This window comes from Nicotiana tabacum, chromosome 17 (genome assembly GCF_000715075.1).
Source record: "Nicotiana tabacum cultivar K326 chromosome 17, ASM71507v2, whole genome shotgun sequence".
Lineage (NCBI taxonomy): Eukaryota > Viridiplantae > Streptophyta > Magnoliopsida > Solanales > Solanaceae > Nicotiana > Nicotiana tabacum.
In genome coordinates, this window is record NC_134096.1 from 109434455 (window position 1) to 109445454 (window position 11000).

Here is an 11000-nt window from a genome sequence, read left to right on the forward strand (position 1 = left end):
GCAAACTTTGAGGTCAATTGGACTTGATTTGATAGGTTTCGGCATCGAATGTGGAAGTTGAACATTCTTAAGTTCCTTAATCTTGAATTGGGGTATGAATTGTAATTTTGATGTTATTTGATGTGATTCAAGACACCGAGTAAGTCCGTATTATGTTAGGTACTGGTTGGTATAATTGGACGAGGTCCCGAGTGGCTTAGGTGAGTTTTCGACGTGTATCAGATCATTTTTGTAAACATATGCAGGTCTAGTTCTGGTGTTTCGCACCTGTGAAGAAGGAGCCGCAGAAACGCAGCCGCTTCTGCGAAGGCCCAAGCGCTTTTGCGGTCGTTTGGTCGCTTCTGCGATGTCGCGGGTGAGACATTTCGCCTGACAGCCTCACTTTACAAATGCAAGATTTTTCTCGCAAATGCGAGCTCGCAGATGTAGCACTTGTGCCCGCAGATGCGAAAAAGCCTCGACAGAACCCATAAAATCGAGAGTTAGCCATTTTTACTCATTTTTGAGTTTTGAGTTTCGGATTTGGGCGATTTCAAAGGGGGTTTTCACGATTTCGACTTGGGTAAGTATTCTATACCCGAAAGTGATTATATTTCATAAATCCATGCTTATATTCATCGTTTATTTCGGATTTATATGGAAACAAATTGGAATTTTTGTAAAACTTTTCAAGAACGAATTTAAGATTTGAAGGTTCATTTGACATCGGAATTTGATAATTTTTGTATGGTTGGACTCGTCTCGGAACGGGTGTTCAGATTTCGTGAGTTTTTCCGAGATTCGAGACGTTGGTCCCACTGTTAAGTTTTGAGATGAATTTCGGATTTTAATTTGGAAAATTAGTAATTTCATATGGAAGTAATTCCTACGATTCGTGTTGAGTATATTGAATTGTTTTTGACTAGATTTGAAGCTTTCGGACACTAATTCAGGAGGCAAAGGTTTATTGAAATTTTGAATTTTGTTGCGAAGCAAGGTAAGTATCGTGGTTAACCTTGACTTGAGGGAATAGAACCCTTGAATTATTTGTTACGTGAATTTCATGAGTAACGACGTATAGGCTAGGTGACGAGTGCCTATATGTCGTCAAATTGATGGTTTACATATTTATCTGAAATTCATAAATTATTTTAAATCATGAGTTAATTATTATATAAATTATTTCTCTCATATTCCTTGTCCAATATTATATCTTGAATTCATGCTATAATTGATACATGCTTATTTGACTTATGTGACTTAATTGCTACTTGACATTTAGTATATTAGAAATTAAATTGCCTATTTTCTCCCTAATTTCCACAATTAATTGCTACTTGTCATTACTTGTTTCATGAATAATTTATAAATATTGTGTGCTTTGTTGCCTAATAATTTCTTACTGAATGTGGTATTTATTGGAGTATTTTTATTACATTTAAGAGTTGTTAAATTATATTGTTGGAGCGGGTTGCACGCCGCAACAGAAATAAAAATGAATATATTGGGGGATCGGGTTGCACGCCCCAATGGATTATATTTTAAGTTTATATTGTTGGAGCGGGTTGCACGCCGCAACAAAAATTTATTGAAGAATTTTATTGTTGGAACGAGTTGCACGCCGAGACAGAAGGAGAAAGAAATAATTGATTGTGACTGTTGAAATGATTTCAATTATTGAAATGATTTACATGTCTTACCTCTATTCTTATTATTATTATTATTATTATTATTATTATTATTATTATTATTATTATTATTATTATTATTATTATTATTATTATTATTATTATTATTATTATTATTATTATTATTATTATTATTATTATTATTATTATTATTATTATTATTATTATTATTATTATTATTATTATTATTATTATTATTATTATTATTATTATTATTATTATTATTATTATTATTATTATTATTATTATTATTATTATTATTATTATTATTATTATTATTATTATTATTATTATTATTATTATTATTATTATTATTATTATTATTATTATTATTATTATTATTATTATTATTATTATTATTATTATTATTATTATTATTATTATTATTATTATTATTATTATTATTATTATTATTATTATTATTATTATTATTATTATTATTATTATTATTATTATTATTATTATTATTATTATTATTATTATTATTATTATTATTATTATTATTATTATTATTATTATTATTATTATTATTATTATTATTATTATTATTATTATTATTATTATTATTATTATTATTATTATTATTATTATTATTATTATTATTATTATTATTATTATTATTATTATTATTATTATTATTATTATTATTATTATTATTATTATTATTATTATTATTATTATTATTATTATTATTATTATTATTATTATTATTATTATTATTATTATTATTATTATTATTATTATTATTATTATTATTATTATTATTATTATTATTATTATTATTATTATTATTATTATTATTATTATTATTATTATTATTATTATTATTATTATTATTATTATTATTATTATTATTATTATTATTATTATTATTATTATTATTATTATTATTATTATTATTATTATTATTATTATTATTATTATTATTATTATTATTATTATTATTATTATTATTATTATTATTATTATTATTATTATTATTATTATTATTATTATTATTATTATTATTATTATTATTATTATTATTATTATTATTATTATTATTATTATTATTATTATTATTATTATTATTATTATTATTATTATTATTATTATTATTATTATTATTATTATTATTATTATTATTATTATTATTATTATTATTATTATTATTATTATTATTATTATTATTATTATTATTGCGTACAGGTTAATGTAAGCGACCTGCCTTAGCCTCGTCACTACTTCGTCGAGGTTAGGCTCGGCACTTACAGAGTACATGGGGTCGGTTGTACTCATACTACACTCTGCACTTCTTGTGCAGATTTCAGAGTTGGTCCCAGTGGTGTACTGTAGATTTGCTCAGATTCAGCTACCAGTGGAGACTTGAGGTATAGCTGCACGGCGTTCGCAGCTCTGAAGTCCCCTTATACTTTATTTTAGTTGTGTGCTTTCTTTCAGACAACTTTATTTTTATTCGGACCATTGTTTGTATTATTCTAGAAGCTCGTGCACTTGTGACTCCAGTTCTGGGATGGTATTTAGACATTGTATTATTTTTGGTTTGCACATTTAAATTTAGGTATTATTTTTTATTAAAGATTTGAGTTTTGACATATATTTATGTTCATAGTATTTATACCTATTTATAATGATGTGTAACCATCATGAGAAAGAATTTATGGGCCATTGAGCCAAATGTATTCAATATGAAAGTCAAGATCTATGAGATGACCCAAAATGTCATCTTTAAGGTTAATAATTAATTCTATATTCTAAGACCTCAAAAAATACTATTTATCATTACTCGACTTGCGTGCGCAGTCCGTAAAATTTTTCGGAAAGTTTTTATGTGAAAAATGGATTAAAATGTGAATTAGAGCTTTAAAATTCAAATGAGTTGATGTTGGTCAACATTTTGAGCAAACGAACTCGGATTAGTGTTTTGACCATTTCGGTAGGTCCGTATCGTGATTTGGGACTTGGGCGTATGCCCGGAATCAAATTCCGAGGTCCCTAGCCCGAGATATGGAATTTTGAAGAAAAATTAAAAGTTTAAGTTCAAATAGTGATCGGATATCGAATTATGTGCAAACGACCCCGGAATAGAATTTTGGACTTAGGAGCATGATCGGAATTTTATTTGGAAGTCCGTAGTGAAATTAGGCTTGAAATGGCTAAAATAGGAATTTAAAATTTGGAAGTTTGACCGGGGAGTTGACTTTTTGATATCGGGGTCGGAATCCAGTTCCGAAAATTTTTATAGCTCCATTATGTCATTTATGACTTGTGTACAAAATTTGAGGTGAATCGGGCTTGATTTGATAGGTTTCGACATCGAATGTAGAAGTTGGAAATTCTAAGTTTCATTAAGCTTGAATTGGAGCATGATTCGTGCTTTAGCGTTGTTTGATGTGATTTGAGGTTTCAAATAAGATCGTATGATGTTTTAGGACTTGTTGGTATATTTGGTTGAGGTCCCGAGGACCTCAGGTGAGTTTCGGATGGTTAACGGATCAAAAATGGGACTTAAGCGGCTGCTGCAAATTTTCTTTTGCTGAGCAATCGAGCCCAGAAGTCGAGCCCAAAAATCGAAGGCTAGAAATCAAGCCCAGAAATCGAGCCGAGGATCGAAGGCAAGGCTCGAGAGCCATAATCGAAGGCAGGCTCGAGAGCCATAATCGAAGGCAAGGCTCGAGGGCCATGATCGAAGGCAAGCTCGAAGGCCACTGATCGAAGGCTCAGGCTTGATGCCAGTATCGAGGCCATGATCGAAGAACCAGGCTCGATGCCATGATCGATTCCATGACCGAAGGCCCAGGCTCGAGCTTGTGATCGAAGCCACGATCGAGGCCTAGGCTCGAGGGCCATGATCGAGGCCCAGTTCCGAAGGCTGTCTCAGCAGATTTATAAAAGAGGGCATTCGTCCCATTCACCATTTTTAACAAACTAGAGCTTGAGCATGAGCGATTTTTGATAGATTTTCAAGGAAATACATTAGGGTAAGTGATTCTAACTCAGAATTGGTCAATATACACGAATATATCATTGTTTTCACCATTTAATTAGTGTATTGAGATGAAAATTTGGGAAACTTTTAGAAATCTCATAAAAATGAATTTTTGAGATTTCTGTGTCGATTCGGAGTCGGATTTGAGTGAAACTGGTATGGTTGGACTCTTAATTGAATGGGTTGTCGGATATTATAAGTTTCGCCGGATTCCGAGATGTGGGCCCCACATGCGATTTTTGAACTAATTTCGGATTTATTGAAAAATATAATATTTTCTTTTGAAATTGATTCCTATAATTTTATTTGACTGTATCGAATTAATTATGACTAGATATGAGTCGATCGGAGTCAGAAAATCGAGAAAAAGTCATACTACTTGGTTAAATTGGAGCAAGTCGAGATAAGTGACTTGTCTAACCTTGTGTGGGGGAAATTTCCCCTAGGATTGGTATTGAAGTGATTAATTGTAATGTGTTGAAAGTCGTGTACATGAGGTGACGAGTGTGTACACAGGCTAAATGTGAAAGATTATGTTTTTAAATTGTGTAGATCACTATTGCGCATTAATTAAATTATTTAATTCTCATATATTCTTCATCATTGATTTAATGTTTTAAAGTTGCTTGACCTTTTCCTGCTAATTATTTTACCTGTTTAGTTGAAACTTGGTTTCTTTTATTTTGTGCATTATTCGAAGTTGATTTTATTTAAATTAAATATTATTAATATGAAGTATTTGACATTTTTAGATTTGGTATTGAAGCAACCTATTAAAGATTTTGAAATATTATTTTGCTGAATTATTTATTCCTGAATATTTTTGTAAGATTTTCGTACTCATTGTGATGGAGTCGTGAGCTCTTTATTGTGGAAAAATATTGTTGTTGAAGTATTTTGGCAAGTTAAATTATTTGAGCACTTGAAGTGCAAATTATGATATATTATGATGTTGATACGCATGAGGTGGTATAAGGTCTGGGTATTGAAACGCATGCGGTGAGATAAGGGTGGCTTGATACGCGTGGCTAGTAGGGAGAACTACTAGAAGTCATGCGGTGTGGTAAGGATGGCTAAACCGCGGGATGCTCTTTCGGGAAAAATATTTTCTTTAAAATAAATTGTGAAGGCTCTCGTGGTGAGATAAGAAAATGAGATATTGTGAATTTATTTATGATTTGGGACTACGAGGCGGTACCTCGTGAGTGCCCTTGTTGATATTGATTTATGGCCATAGTTTCCTTTAATTATTTGTTGAAATTTTCATAAAGTTGAAAGAAATTTTGTTGTGACATGCTACTTGATTCATTTCCATTGTCATTTTATTTTATTATATTATTAAATATTTTACCATGCAATTATTATTTTCCAGTAGGGCCTGACCTGACCTCGTCACTACTCTACCGAGGTTAGGCTTGACACTTACTGGGTACCGCTGTGGTGTACTCATACTACGCTTCTGCATATCTTTTTGTGCAGATCCAGGTAGTCCTTACCAGCCCTGACATCAGTGAGTTACCTATACATGGAGACTTTGAGGTATATCTGCCAGCGTCCGCAGACTCCGGAGTCCCCTTCTATCATTATTGTGTTGCTTCCTTATTTTCTTTAGACCTTGATATATATATAGAGACATTGAGGATAAATTCTTAGAAGCTTGTAACTTATTTCTATCGGGTTTTGGGAGTTGAAATTATTTGAATTGTAGTTCATTTATTTCAGATTTAAATTTTTATTCCGCATTGATAGGCTACCTAGTCTTAGAGACTTGGTGCCATCACGACATCCTACGGAGAAAATTTGGGGTCGTGACAATCTAACTATGTTATGGTATATCATGAAAGAGTAATGATGAGAGGTTAATGTAAATTAGGCTTGCTTGACTGAGTTTACTCGGTTGAGCGTCGGTCATGCTCCTTGAGTGCGGAGCGTGACAAAACTTGGTATCAGAGCATGGTTTAGGAGTCCTAAGGTGTTATGGAGCTGTGTCAGTAGAGTCCCTCTTACCGGTGTGCTGCCGTCCATACTTATAATAGGGAGGCTACAACGACATTTAGGAAATGTTTCTCCTCTTCTATCCTCGATCGTGCGTTAAGGTTCCGAGGTAGTCTCGGAGTTCCCTTGTTAATATCAAGGAATATTTGCATATCGTGCTACGAAATGAGAAAGGCCTAAGGATTAAAGGAATGATGCACATAACAGGCATAATGTGTGAGGTGCCCAATTGTCCTCGTAATGGAGGAAGGAAAAGTCAAGGATACGACCAGGGTAAGCAAGGTCATAGAGTTGATCTCGATAGTCATGGTTGTTGTTTTCATGCATATGGTGCAATGTGGTGTTATCTATATGTTTTTTAGGATTGATTTTTGAGAATCTCTAGCAGGTGAATATGCCCAATTACAAAGGAAACTCTGTCAAAATTTCTAAAAAAATTAGGAGATTGAGATGTGCAAAATAAGAGATAAGTTATGTTATGTGTTTGGTGGCGAACTCTCTTCTCATTCGAGGATGAATGATCCTAAGTGGGGGAGAATGTAGCACCCCAGAAAATTTCGAAGTACTTAAGTGCTATTAAGAAAGTTGATGTGTGATAATTATATTATTTTATGTGCAGACGAGGACTATTAATATGATGGATATTAATTGGATATGATAATAAGTGTACGAGGCATATTATAAATGATGTGGGGTCTAAGTAGAGGCCTAAGTCTAAGCCAAGGTGGAAAATTACATGATAGACTAAAGTTCCAAATGAGTACGCACAAGACCAAACTTTGGACGAGCATATGCATATATATATATATATATATATATATATATATATATATATATATATATATATATATATATATATATATATATATATATATATATATATAAAGATTTATGTGGTGTGAAACCTATCAAATGAAAGATCTTCGAGTCTAGTTTCTAACTCTTCAAACCTTTCATCATTTGGACACTTCTACAAGAAGTTATGACCAAATTACCAAAAGCTGGAAGAATGTGACACTACCGCGCCGCCCCATGCGGCGCGCCTGTGGGGATTTCCAGAACACTTCAAAATTTAGTTTCTAGGCACATTTTTCACTACCTTGCCGCTACCATGCGGCGCGGCTATGCAAATTTTGGGGTTTTTACAACCCGACTCTATTTTAATAAATAGTCTTTGGGGCTTTATTTGGGACGGTTTTCTAGTGAGTTCAGAGAGAAGTGAGAGTGTTCTAGAGAGAGAAAGTAGATGAAGTGTTTTGTTCATCAAGATCTTGTTCACGCCTTGAAATCCAACAAGGAAATCTCACAAGATCTTTACTCAAGAGGTAAGATTCAAACCCCTAGTCTTCATTTTCGAGTTTGGGGTAAAAGATGAGTGATTGGGAGCAGTGTTTTAAAAGGCGTGGGCGTAAGACGGGGCGTTTTACATATGCCTCAGCGGGGCGTAAGCCCCATAGGTATTTAATTTTTAATATTTTATAAAATAATATAATGACAGTTAATATTTATAAACAGGTAAAATTGCATAACAATTGAAGAAAACTATATATATGTGTGCTCCATCCCCACAAAAAACTAATCAAAATAATCTATTATACGTTACTTACAAGCACAAGTAATTTGAGTCTAAAATAATAAAGTTTCCTATATGGAGGAACAAAAAGGATGATTAACCTGCAATTTGAACTTTGAATTTGCTGCTATAAAGAAAAATGTAGTTCTCTTTGTATTTGTAAAAAAAATTAAATATTCGTTGCCTTTGGGAGATATTAGCAGACTAGCGGACAAGATAAAAAATTGGAAAAACCATGAATTAGGGATTAAATCAATAAAAAAAAGGTCTTTACTTTTAAATTTAATACTTTTGAATTCTTTTTTAAACCTTTTGAGTAATTACCAAACTAACTTTTGAGAATTTGGATATTATATGAAAGACTAATTCAACAAATTTTATTTTAATTTAAAAAAGTCTCTGGGGCTTACTCCTTACAAAAAAAAAACGCGCCCCGAACGCCCGGGCGTATGCCCCAAATTGCGGGGCGTATGCCTCTTGAGACTTTCGCCCTACACCATCGCCCCGGGGCATTTTTGTACGCCTCGCCCCAGAAATGCCTTTTAAAACAGAGATTGGGAGTATGATTCTTGGGTGTAAGAGTATTAATTATACATGCTTGTAAGGTTGTGGAATGAAGAAAATCTTGTAGAAGAACCTTGTAGTCAAATTTGCACACCTAGTATTTGATGAAATGCTCGAATGAGCTAAAATCATGAATATCTTCCTAATTTGTGTGCAATTTTTTTAGCTCTCAAATTAGATTGGGATTGCTAGGATTTTCGAAATGTTGTAGTAATTTAAGGAAAGCTCAAAGCGAGGTATGTTGGCTAAACCTTTCTCCTTGAATTGAATCCCGTGAGGTTCTTGTAAGTCTTGATTTATTCATTATAAATTAAATATTCCAAATAAGCCTTGTGTTGAAAGGTATGTGTTCAAAATGTGTTTCGGATGCTCTTATAATATGACGTTATCCTTCGGGAATGTGTTCAAAGCATGAGTTGGGTGTAAAAATGTTATGACTCCAAGTAGTGTTTCAAGTGAAGGCTATTATGCCAAATTGTGTAAGAAGTCTTAATGTGCATACGACTCTTAATTGCTCATAGGTGTACTAAAAGTCGTGATTAGGGATTCCTTGTTGTCGATAATCTATAAAGATGCTTGAAAGTGAAAGTAGTGAGTTGGGGATATAAAGTGTGAACACCGTACCAAGAATGAAAGCTATACTTGTGGCCAATAGCGCCAATGGAATGAATTGATGTGTGAAATATTATGAAATGAGCCTTGATTCAACTATTCCAAATTGACTCCGAAAATAGAATCATCCAAAAGCTTATGTACTCAAGTCATGTCCAAATGTGGTTGTTCTAACTAATGCTATGCTTGGTAGGTATTTTCAATATGTTTTGAGTTCTTACATATTCATGAGTTGAGATTGTGTATTGCCCTTTTTGTGAAAGGTTATGAGATGAACATATTTGTACTTATGTTTCCAATGTGTTATAAGCTCCTACACCCTCATGAGGATAGGCTATAGTGTTCCTAATATTTTAAATGTTTTTGATATCCTATGATCACCCATGGCAAGTACAAGTAAGTGATGATATGAACATGAAATATAGTCGTTTGCCAAAAAGGGAATTATGAGGTATTGTATGTCTCAATGGTTTCAACTATAGTTGTATGCTTCTAAAATAATATATGTAAATGACTTCGATTGTTAAGTCCCCAAGAGTCATGAACTTAGCTAATGACCTGAATATGTCAAGTGAGTGAATAACGAGATGAAAGGGAGATGTCCTATGCTAAATGATGATGAACCTTAAGAAAAGGAATTGGGCTTATGTGTCATTGAATTCGACTTATTGATTTACCATGCATGTGCAATTGTAATGAATTTTGTTTCTCCATGATGAGCATGAACATGAATTATTCCAATGATATGGAAATTACGACCTTAAATATAATGTTAATCATGACGCTTTGTGTTTATATATGGTATCGTGATACACCTCTACCCGCATATATAGGGGTGAGGCGGCAGGGCCGCTTTGTGTAGGGATTGTGGTACACCTCCACCCGCATATATTGGGGTGAGGCGGCAGGGCCGCTTTGTGTAGAGATTGTGGTATTGTGATACACCTCTACCCGCATATATTGGGGTGAGGCGGCAGGGCCACTTTATGCAGGGATTATGGTATTGTGGTACACCTTCACCCGCATATATTGGGGTGAGGCGGCAGGGCCGCTTTGTGTAGGGATTGTGGTATTGTGGTACACCTCCACCCTTCATATATAGGGGTGAAGCGGCAAGGCCGCGTTGTTCAGGGATTGTGGTATTGTGATACACCTCCACCCGCATATTTTGGGGTGAGGCTGCAGGGCCGCTTTGTGTAGGGATTGTGGTATAGTGATACACCTCCACCCGCATATATTGGGGTGAGGCAGCAGGCCGCTTTGTGTAGGGATTATAGTATTGTGATACACCTCCACCCACATATATTAGGGTGAGGCGGCAGGGCCGCTTTGTGTATATATTGTGGTATTGTGATACACCTCTGCCTGCAAATATTGGGGTGAGGCGGCAGGGCCGCTTTATGTGAAGGTGGTTATAGAGGATCCCCGACTTAATATCTATAAATTTGAATGGAAGCTCTTAATAAATTTGCTTGACGTTAACGACTATCTAAGCCCTTTTACTGTTACCATGATTCACCATATTCATGTTGTATTTCCAAGCCCTTGAATAGGTGTATTTGTATTGTGTAAGTAAACACTGTGAATGGTCTATGAAACG